Below are 12400 nucleotides of genomic sequence, written 5' to 3'. Positions count from 1 at the left end.
GTGGGGGAGTTGGGTCATACAAGGTGTACAGGATTTTAAGAGATGGGAGAGACAGATATTTAAGGCTGAGGGGAACCTGCAAACCAAAACATGTAGGGAAGAAAGTGCAGGCCCTGCTTAGGAGGCCATGAGCAGCCATAAAGTAGGTAGATGTGCGTGTGTGTGCGCGCATGCGAGCTTGTGGGTGGGTGATGGGTAACAGCAAATATAAGCCTCGAAAGTTAGGCTGGGGCTTCCCTGGTGGCGCAGTGGTTGGGGGGTCTGCCTGCCGATGCAGGGGACGCGGGATCGTGCCCCGGTCTGGGAGGATCCCACATGCCGCAGAGCGGCTGGGTCCATGAGCCATGGCTGCTGAGCCTGCGTGTCCGGAGCCTGTGCTCCGCAGCGGGAGAGGCCACAGCAGTTAGAGGCCCGCGTACCACAAAAAAAAAAAAGTTAGGCTGGAGCTAAATTGAGGATGAGGATGAAGAAGGTAATATAATGAATTAGACCTATTACTATATACCCAGAATGTGATCCGTATTTTATATCTTATACTCTCACTTAATCCTAATAACATAATCCTATATATGGTGAATATTATTATTCCTAAATTTCTCAGATGAGGAAATTAAGGCTCAGAGTGTTAAATAACTTGCCCAAGGTCTCAGAGCTTGGTTGAGCTAGAATTGCAATCCAAGTCTGAGTTTATATTTTATTCTGTAGGAACAAAAAATTTGGTGAAGAAAACCAGATGACTAGACTAAGTTTTATCTGGATCAAAAGTGAAGTGAATGTGCTATAGTAGGCCACAAGGATCTGGGTAAGTTGTCCAGTTTATCAGTCAAGCTTCATAGGTTTCATACTGCATTACTCTAATTTTTATAACTAATAGAATAAAATTTTAAAACAAATTATCCTAAGTATTTTAAAGTAGACCCTCTTCGCTTGCCCAGGACTAAGCATTCAAAGAGTATCATCAAGGGACTTCTCTGGTGGTCCAGTGGTTAAGAATGCGCCTTCCAATGCAGGGGACGCGGGTTCGATCCCTGGTCAGGGAGCTAAGATCCCATACACTGCGGGGCAACCAAGCCCGTGCACCACAACTACTGAGCCTGTGTGCCACAACTAGAGAGCCCACGCGCTGCAACTACCGAGCCCACGCACTCTGGAGCCTGCACACAACTAGAGAGAAGCCTGAGCGTCACAACGAAGATCCCACATGCTGCGACTAAGACCCAATGCAGCCAAATAAATAATAATAATAAGAGTATCATCAAGACTTTATATCAGTCAGTACAAAAAGCTAATAAGAAAACCTCTATCAATATCCCCACTGACTGTTGTTCTGCTATTCAAAACATCTGATTCAATGTTCAAAGTGTCTGTAAGAATGTGAAATTACACATCTCACGAAGGCAGGCCATTATTCTGGTCTACTTTTCTCTTCCAAGGCTGGAAGGATGAGGTGTGTTTTGCCAACAGTCTGATAAAAGCAAACCCTATTTGACAATGTGTACCATAGGTTCTCCACTAGGAGGTAGCATTCCCCTTGTAGGCTGCATTTAACCATTAAATAATCAAAAATATCAGAGCTACCAGAGACATCATTTTACAAATGAGGAAACTCATGATTCCATAAAGTTATTCAGTCCTTTGAGGGGAAGACCAAGACTAGCAGTACCATGGTCTCTTGACTCCCTACCCACGGTCACCAAAGCATTTAGCATCAAAACTGAAAGCTCTGCTGTAAAATGTAAGCAGAAATGAATCCCTGACTTCCAAAAGCGTACACACTCAGTGTGTCCAAATCGTACCTATCTTTCCAGCCTTAACCATGAAGCCTCCTTTAAACACTACTGTTAACACTGATTCCCTCTTTCCTAATGCCCTACAACACTCAGACTTTGTGTCACACAATTAACACTCAATCATATACTGTCATATTCACATTGTTTTTGCTTTTTATCCTTTTCCCCCACACTAGTTTGGATCTTGAACTCAACAGAATCAGAATGATATATACCTTGTGTAGTCCCACATGCCTGATACATGGTACACACTTATAGCTAACCCATTAGGTCCATTCTAAGCCTTCTTTAAGGAGCCAACATTCTCATAGCAGCTATGTGCTGCTGGTCCCCTGAAGCACACACTCCCTGTATGTTAAGAGCACTCTGCATTTACTTTCACTCAGCATTCATCTTCACCAGGCACACTGCCTAGGAAAAAGTTCTCTCTACCACAATATCTATCACTCTTCATCTGTAATGGTAGGTATTGCTTGGAAAAGCTTTCCCTGTGTATCTATGACACCTCCAAAATAACCGTAAAATTACTCTTCTTAAACCATATCTAAATCTTCCATTCCTCTAATGATGATCTGAATCTAAAGAGTTCAGAGTTCTATGTAATTGTACCAAGGAAAGGTATTAAATCTGAAAGACTGCTTCTTAAAACACACATGTGAAACCAGCCTCTAGAGAATCACTAGATTCTTTCCCTTGGTGGAACACTGAGAAACTCAAGAGAGAAGCTTCTTGAGGAGAGCCAGATTCAGACAAATGACTGTTATCTCCACATCCCACTCCACAGCCCCTGCAAATTTTAGAAGCATAGCAATAAAAGTGGAGACCATCCAGTCTAACACAATCAAGATAATGAAGACAGTTGTACACCCAAAGGCAAGTCTACTTATACATGGGGGCATGTGAATCACAGGCTTCTTCAACAAAGGTCAAAAGGTCAACAATGTGCAAAATAAGTCCCGCTAATACTGCCAACCTTAGGGTTAAATGAATGAAATTTAGAAAGATCCTATTTACTCGGTCATAGCCATTTGGCAGTTTCTAGAAGGGGTAGGAGAAGGGAACTAAAATCTACTGAACTGATCACCTATGTGTCAGGTGCCTTACCCATGTTATTTCATTTAACTTATGTCAAGAAACGGATTTTGGATCAAGTATATAAAACCAGAGTTCCTCCTTCATGAGGGCATTCAGAGAAACAGAACCTTTGGAAAGCCTTCAGCTGTTGCTCCAACAAGTGCAACTGTGTTTTTGGTGTATTTGTTGGTAGCAAATGGCATACTAATAGACCCCTAGGCAAAACATGACTTTAGTTGAGTTGAAAATGTGGACATCCAAGCAAGAGGGGACATACACAGCCCAAGAGTTAAGAGGATATGTCAGACAGCTCGTTCTTGGTGGGATAATTGCCTTCATTCCCACAACTGTAAGATTAGACAGTAAGTCCCTCCAAACCGCTGTTCTAGTTCACAGACCACAAACTAAAAAGAAATGGCTCAATTCACATACTGATTCTACAAAAATGCCACCCTCTGAGGGGCAAATGCCACCCTCTGATAGGGGTGAGAGGTCCTTAAAATACAATGGAGGGAATCAAAAGTGCTTTATTTCTGAGGAAATACACATTCTTTCTCTTTAAAGAATTCAAACTACAAGCCTATGCTTCTTTACAAAATGGCAACCATTCTGCCTTCAAATAATGTCACCTTACATTTGTATCGTGTTTACATAGCAATTCACATGCATTAACTAATCCTCCATAACAATTTAGTAGGTAGTGTGGTACTCTGTCCAGCTATTTAGACAGCGATTACTACTGAATCTTACAGGACCACATGGGATTTCAGAATTATGAAGTCCCCAAATGTGAGGGAGAGCTGTGATGTGAAAAAAACATTAAAAGAAATGTGCCACCTTCCTGAATCTAAATACTGATGCTGAAGGGCCGCAATCCTCTGGAGATAAAGTCTCTCCCTTGTCTCAAGGGCCTGAAATTAAATGCCTCAAAACCTCTACATAGGCTCAGTGCTCTCTGGTAATTAACCACTCAACAAGTGCTTCTATTATCCATGTTCTTGTCACAGGCATTAGCCCAGAGACAACTAATAGCTATTTCTGAGCAAGGTTTAAGGCAGTCTAGCCACAGACTGAGAAAAGGGCTAGTCTTTGGCCTGTGTAATAACCACTTGTCCTCCTCTGTCTCAGTCTGATCTGCTTTTTGTGGGGTGGGTGAGTGGGGAGGTAGACCACCGAAGAAAGCAGTGGGAGGAGTTTCTTGGTTAAGAAAGAGAATTTAGAGTTGTGTTGTAACCATGTGCGTAAAGAAAGGCTGAGGACGTGCCAGACTTCCGAAGCAGGAAGCAGGCAAAGGAAGCACTGTGGTTTCCTTTCTGCTAGGGATTCCCCTCTTGGGTTAAGTAAAAGGTCAGGAAAGATAAAGGCCCTTTCCCAGTGTCAACAAAGTCCAAGGATGATGGAAATTCCAGGAGGTATGGGGATTCTAAAATGCCACGTGTGGGGGGGGGTGGAGTCAAGACGGCAGTGTGGGAAGACGTGGAGTCTGCGTCTCCCCAAAATTAGGGTGCCTGCAAGATGCTGGTGGGGGACCTCCACGCCCAAGGTGATGGGAGGAAACCCCAAGCGAACTGGTAGGATGTGGGGGGACTGAGAGGGGAGGAGAAGTGGAGGCCAGATAGGACCAGTGCTCCTGAGGGGTGGCTGAGGGGGGAGGGTTTCCCACGCCTGGAGGGACCTTTGGGGGCTCGGATCAGTGGGGAGCATGCTATCCCCTGACCAATAGGCAAAAGTCTGCCTGGCTCTCGGGCTGGGTCCTACCCCCTCAGAGGCCCCCTCGGGGCTGCGAGGGTCCTGGGGGTATAGGAGGGAAGCCAGGGAGATCAGGAGAGGCAGGTGGGAGGGGGCCCTCTGGGATGGCCCTGCCCACTTGAGCCCGGAGACCTGCTGAGCTCCCAGGTGGGGTCCCCCACCCTCTGAGCCCCTTCTGTTCCTTGAGCCTAAGCGCCCCACCCCCCACCCCAGGGCCTTTTCCAGCCCTAAGCATAAGCATAGGTCCCACCCACCACCCAAACCCCATCCCTGCCTAGGTCCCACCCTCCACAGCCAAGGCCTTTTCCACCTTTCTTTTTTTTTTCCTCTCCTCCTTTCTTACTACTGTGGTTCTGTTTTACCTTCTGGTTGTTTCAAATATATTTTAATTTTTATATTCTTTCTAACATATCTGCTAGTTTCCTAGTCTAATTTTATTTTTTTCTTTGTCATCGTTCTCCCCCCCTCCCCTTTTTTTTGCCACTCCGCGTGGCTTGCAGGATCTTGGTTCACGAGCCAGGGGTCAGGCCAAAGCTCGTGTGGTGGGAACTCTGAGTCCAAACCACCAGACTAACAGAGAACCTCAGACCCCAGGGAATATTCATCGGAGTGAGGTCTCCCAGAGGTCCTCATCTCAGCACCAAGACCCAACTTTACCCAACAGTGTACAAAGTCCAGTGCTGAAAGCCTCAACCAGTAAGACAGGAACACAATCCCACTCATTCAAAAAAAAAAAAAAAAAAAAAAGAAGGAAACAGCAAAAAAATGTCACAGATGAATGATCAAGGTAGAAGCCTAAAAGATCAAATAAATGAAGAGGAAACAGGCAATCTACCTGAAAAAAACTTCAGAGTTAATTATAGTAAAGATGATCCAGAATCTTGGAAATAGGATGGAAGCACGGATTGAGAAAATACAAGAAATGTTTAACAAAGACCTAGAAGAACTAAAGAACAAACAGAGAAGAACAACACAATAACTGAAATGAAAAATACAGTAGAAGGAATCAATAACTGAGACAGAAGAACGAATAAGTGAGCTGGAAAACATAATCGTGGAAATAACTGCCGAGGGGCAGAATAAAGAAAAAAGAATGAAAAGAACTGAAGACAATCTCACAGACCTCTGGGACAACACTAAACGCACCAACATTTGAATTATAGGGGTCCCAGAAGAAGAGAAAAAGAATGGGTCTGAGAAAATATCTGAAGAGATTATAGTGGAAAACTTCCCTAACATGGGAAAGGAAACAGCCACCAAGTCCAAGAAGCACAGAGAGTCCCATCCAGGATAAACCCCAGGAGAAACAGACAAAGACACATATTAATCAAGCTAACAAAAATTAAATTCAAAGAAAAAATATTAAAAGCAGTGAGGGAAAAACAAAAAATAACATACAAAGGACACCCCATAAGGTTATCAGCTGACTTTTCAGCAGAAACTCTGCAGGCCAGAAGGGAGTGGCAGGATATACTTAAAGTGATGAAAGAGAAAAACCTACAACCAAGGTTACTCTATCCAGCAAGGATCTCATTCAGATTCTACAGAGAAATCAAAAGCTTTTCAGACAAGCAAAAGCTAAGAGAATTCAGCATCACCAAACCAGCTTTACAACAAATGCTAAAGAAACTTCTCTAGGTGGGAAACACAGAGAAGAAAAAGACCCACAAAAACAAACCAAACAAACCCAAAACAATTAGGAAAATGGTAATAGAAATATACATATCAATAATAACCTTGAATGTAAAATGGATTAAATGCCTCAACCAAAAGACACAGACTGACCAAATAGATACAAAAACAAGACCCATATATATGCTGTCTACAAGAGACTCACTTCAGACCTACGGACACATACAGACTGAAAATGAAGGGGTGGAAAAAGATATTCCATGGAAATCTAAAGAAAGCTGGAGTAGCAATACTCTATCAGATAAAATAGACTTTAAAATAAAGACTGTTACAAGAGATAACGAAGGACACTACATAATGACCAAGGGATCAATCCAAGAAGAAGATATAACAATTATAAATGTTTATGCACCCAACATAGGAGCACCTCAATATATAAGGCAAATGCTAACAACCATGAAAGGGGAAACTGACAGTAACACAATGATAGCAGGGGACTTTAACACCCCTCTTATACCAATGGACAGATCATCCAAACAGAAAATAAATAAGGAAACACAAGCTTTAAATGACACAACAGACCAGATACATTTAATTGATATTCATAGAACATTCCACCCAAAAGTGGCAGAATACACTTTCTTCTCAAGTGCACACAGAATATTCTCCAGGACAGATCACATCTTGGGTCACAAATCAAGCCTCGGAAAATTTAAGAAAACTGAAATCGTATCAAGCATCTTTTCTGACCACAATGCCATGAGATTGGAAATCAATTACAGGAAAAAAACTGTAAAAAACACAAATACAGGGACTTCCTGGTGGCGCAGTGGTTAAGAATCCACCCGCCAATGCAGGGGACATGGGTTCAAGCCCTGGTCCAGGAAGATCCCACATGCCGTGGAGCAATTAAGCCCGTGTGCCACAACTACTGAGCCTGTGCTCTAGAGTCCGCGAGCCACAACTACTGAGCCCTCATGCCGCAACTACTGAAGCCTGCCTGTGCTCTGCAACAAGAGAAGCCACCACAATGAGAAGCCCGCACACCGCAACGAAGAGTAGCCCCTGCTCGCTGCAACGACAGAAAGCCTGCACGCAGCAACAAAGACCCAATGCAGCCAAAAAAAACCCCAAAAAACCCACAAATACATGGAGGCTAAACAGTGCACTACTAAATAACCAAGAGATCACAGAAGAAATCAAAAAATACATAGAAACAAATGACAATGAAAACACGACAACCCAAAACCTATGGGATGCAGCAAAAGCAGTTCTAAGAGGGAAGTTTATAGCAATTCAATCTCACCTCAAGAAACAAGAGAAATTGCAAATAAACAATCTAACCCTACACCTAAAGCAACTAGAGAAAGAAGAACAAAGAAAACCCGAAGTCAGTAGAAGGAAAGAAATCATAAAAATCAGAGCAGAAATAAATGAAATAGAAATAAAGAAAACAATAGCAAAGTTCAATAAAACTAAAAGCTGGTTCTTTGAGAAGATAAGCAAAGTTGATAAACCGTTAGCCAGACTCATCAAGAAAAAAAGGGAGAGGACGCAAATCAATAAAATTAGAAATGAAAAAGGAGAAATCACAACCAACACCGCAGAAATACAAAGGATTATAAGAGACTACTACAAACAACAATATGCCAATAAAATGGACAACCACGAAGAAATGGACAAATTCTTGGAAAGGTGCAATTTTCCAAGACTGAACCAGAAAGAATTAGAAAATATAAATAGACCTATCACAAGCAATGAAATTGAAACTGTAATTTTTTGTTGTTGTTATTTATTTATTTTTTCTTATTAGTCATCCATTTTATACACATCAGTGTATACATGTCAATCCCAATCTCCCAATTGAAACTGTAATTTAAAATCTTCCAACAAACAAAATTCCAGGACCAGATAGCTTCACAGGCAAATCCTACCAAACATTTAGAGAAAAGCTAACACCGATCCTTCTCAAACTCTTCCAAAAAATTGCAGAGGGAGGAACACTCCCAAATCCATTCTATGAAGCCACCATCACCCTGATACCAAAACCAGAAAAAGATACCACAAAAAAAGAAAATTGGAGACCAATATCACTGATGAACAGAGACGCAAAGTTCCTGAACAAAATACGAGCAAACAGAATCCAACAACATATCAAAAGGATCATACACCATGATCAAGTGGGATTTATCCCAGGGATGCAAAGATTCTTCAATATACACAAATCAGTGTGATACACCACATTAACAAACTGAGGAATAAAAACTATATGATCATCTCAATAGATGCAGAAAAAGCTTTTGACAAAATTAAACACCCATTTATGATAAAAACTCTCCAGAAAATGGGCATAGAGGGAACCTACCCCAACATAATAAAGGCCTTATATGACAAACCCACAGCAAACATCATACTCAATGGTGAAAAACTGAAAGCATTTCCACTAAGATCAGGAACAAGACAAGGGTGTCCATTCTAGCCACTCTTATTCAACATAGTTTTGGAAATCCTAGCCACAGCAATCATAGAAGAAAAAGAAATAAAAGGAATACAGATTGGAAAAGAAGAAGTAAAACTGTCACTATTTGCAGATGACATGGTACTATACGTAGAACATCCTAAAGATACCACCAGAAAACTACTAGAACTAATCAATGAATTTGGTAAGGTTGCAGGATACAAAACTAATGCACAGAAATCTCTTGCATTCCTATACACTAACAACAAAAAATCAGAAAGGGAAATTAAGGAAACAATCCCATTTACCATCACAACAAAAAGAGTAAAATACCTAGGAATAAACCTATCTAAGGAGGTGAAAGACGTGTACTCAGAAAACTATAAAACACTGATGAAAGCAATCAAAGATGACATAAACAGATGGAGAGATATACAATGTTCCTGGATTGGAAGACTCAGTATTGTGGAAATGACTATACTACTCAAAGCAACCTACAGATTCAATACAATCCTTATCAAATTACCAATGGCATTCTTCACAGAATTAGAAAAAAAATTTTACAATTCATATGGAAACACACAAGACCCCAAACAGCTAAAGCAATCTTGAGAAAGAAAAACAGAGCTGGAGGAATCAGGCTCCCCAACTTCAAACTATACTACAAAGCTACAGTATTCAGGACAGTATGAACCGGTTTTCAGGGCAGAAATAGAGACACAGATATAGAGAACAAACGTATGGACAACAAGTGGGGAAAGTGGCGGGGGTGGTGGTGTGATGAATTGGGAGATTGGGATTGACATATATACACTAATATGTATAAAATGGATAACGAATAAGAACCTGCTGTATAAAAAAATAAATTAAAAAAAAAAGACAGTATGGTACTGGCACGAAAACAGAAATATAGATCAATGGTACAAGATACAAAGCCCAGAGATAAACCCACGAACATATGGCCACCTAATTTACAACAAAGGAGGCAAGAACATACAAAAGAGAAAAGACAGCCTCTTCGATAACTGGTGCTGGGAAAACTGGACAGCTACATGTAAAAGAATGAATTTAGAACACTACCTAACACCATACACAAAAATAATCTCAAAATGGATTAAAGACCTAAAAGTAAGACCAGACACTATAAAACTCTTAAGAGGAAAACATAGGAAGAACACTCTTTGACATAAACCATAGCAAGGTCTTTTTTTGACCCACCTCCTAGAGTAATGCAAATAAAAACAAAAATAAACAAATGGGACCTAATGAAACTCAAAAGCTTTTGCACAGCAAAGGAAACATAAACAAAACGAAAAGACAACCCTCAGAATGGCAGAAAATATGTGCAAATGAAACAACGGACAAAGGATTAATCTCCAAAATATACAAACAGCTCATGGAGCTCAATATCAAAAAAACAAACAATCCAATTAAAAAATGGGTGGAAGGGGGCTTCCCTGGTGGCGCAGTGGTTGAGAATCTGCCTGCCAATGCAGGGGACACGGGTTCGAGCCCTGGTCTGGGAAGATCCCACATGCCGCGGAGCAACTAGGCCCGTGAGCCACAATTACTGAGCCTGCGCGTCTGGAGCCTGTGCTCCGCAACAAGAGAGGCCGCGACAGTGAGAGGCCCGCACACCGTGATGAGGAGTGGTCCCCACTCGCCGCAACTAGAGAAAGCCCACACATCAAAACAAAGACCCAACACGGCCAAAAATAACTAAATAAAATAACTAAATAAATTTTAAAAATATGGGTGGAAGGGGCTTCCCTGGTGGTGCAGTGGTTGAGAATCTGCCTGCCAATGCAGGGGACACAGGTTCAAGCCCTGGTCTGGGAAGATTCCGCATGCCGCAGAGCAACTGGGCCCATGAGCCACAATTACTGAGCCTGCGTGTCTGGAGCCTGTGCTCCGCAACAAGAAAGGCCGTGATAGTGAGAGGCCCGCACACCGCGATGAAGAGTGGCCCCCGCTTGCCATAACTAGAGAAAGCCCTCACACAGAAACGAAGACCCAACACAGCCATAAATAAATAAATAAATAAATTTAAATCATATGGGCTTCTAAGAAGACCTCTGCTTAAAAAAAAAAAAAAAAAAGAAAGAAAAATAAATGGGTGGAAGACCTAAATAGACATTTCACCAAAGAAGACATACAGATGGCCAAGAGGCATATGAAAAGATGCTCAACATCACTATTAGAGAAATGCAAATCAAAACTACAATGGGGTATCACCTCACAACAGTCAGAATGGCCAGCACCAAAAAATCTACAAACAATAAATGCTGGAAAGGGTGTGGTAAAAAGGGAACCCTCCTGCACTGTTGGTGGGAATGTAAATTGATACAACCACTATGGCGAACAGTATGGAGGTTTTTTAAAAAACTAAAAATAGAACTACCATATGACCCAGCAATCCCACTACTGGGCATATACTAAGAAAAACATAATTCAAAAAAAGACATGTACCACAATGTTCGTTGCAGCTCTATTTACAATAGCCAGGACATGGAAGCAATCTAAATGTCCATCAACAGATGAATGGGTAAAGAAGATGTGACACATATACAATGGAATATTACTCAGCCATAAAAAGGAACGAAATTGAGTTATTTGTAGTGAGGTGGATGGACCTAGAGTCTGTCATACAGAGTGAAGTAAGTCAGAAAGAGAAAAACAAATACCGTATGCTAACGCATATAGATGGAATCCAAAAAAAAAGTGGTACTAATGAACCTAGTGGCAGGGCAGGAATAAAGACGTAGACATAGAGAATGGACTTGAGGACACGGGGTGGAGGGGGAAGCTGGGGCGAAGTGAGAGTAGCATCAACATATATACACCACCGAATGTAAAATAGCTAGTGGGAAGCAGTTGCATAGCACAGGAGATCAGCTCGGTGCTTTGTGATGACCTAGAGGGGTGGGATAGGGAGGGTGGGAGGGAGGCTCAAGAGGGTGGGGACGTGGGGATGTATGCATGCACGTGGTTGATTCACTTTGTTGTGTGACAGAGGCTAGCGCAGTATTGTGGAGCAGCTATACTCCAATAAAGATATATTAAAAAAATAATAAAAAAGTAAAATGCCATACGATAGTGACGTCCACATCATTCTATATGTGAACTCACAATACCATCTGTTTTAGAGAAAAACAATCTATGTCTAATATGCAATCTGAGGTTGAGAATATAGCAGCAGTACTCAAAAACTGAAAATCATTTTACCTATTCTTCTACTTCAAGATAATACAACATTTTTCTTAGTGTTTTATACCGTACAACAGTGCTTTAACTTACATGATCTTATTTAGATATAATTAGGATTCTCGGATTTTTCAGTTTACTCTTAAGTTCATCAAACAAAGAAGCTCTTGCTTTATTTCTTTTACCTAAACTAGCCTGGAGACAGAAACAAGCAAATCAAAGTCTCCACTAGGAATTGTCTTCCATTCACAACTGCATCACTTGCTCCTGTTTATTCCCTACCAATAACTCAGTCTAGTTTTGTTCAGTTGAACACACACATGAACTAGGAAAAAAAGGGGAAAGACCTGGAGAGCTGCAATCATTGTAGTACTACTTCCTGTCGTAGAACCAGCCAGTCGCTTCCAATCTTCCATTTTAGGATATTTCCCTTCCAAGTTCTGACCAAAGATAGAATAACTTCTCCTGATCCAACATTCCTAGAAAATTCTCT

General features: G+C 41.4%; 1 protein-coding gene across 1 annotated transcript in view; it reads right to left on the bottom strand.

The window, feature by feature from the left end:
* Nucleotides 1–12400, bottom strand: part of TMED10 (transmembrane p24 trafficking protein 10) — a 45648-nt gene that overhangs the window by 7371 nt on the left and 25877 nt on the right. The window lies entirely within an intron of this gene.

Source organism: Stenella coeruleoalba, assembly GCF_951394435.1.
Source record: "Stenella coeruleoalba genome assembly, chromosome: 2".
Taxonomy (NCBI): Eukaryota; Metazoa; Chordata; class Mammalia; order Artiodactyla; family Delphinidae; genus Stenella; species Stenella coeruleoalba.
Note: the sequence above shows the minus strand (reverse complement) of the source record. Positions and strands in the feature narration are given on the sequence as shown.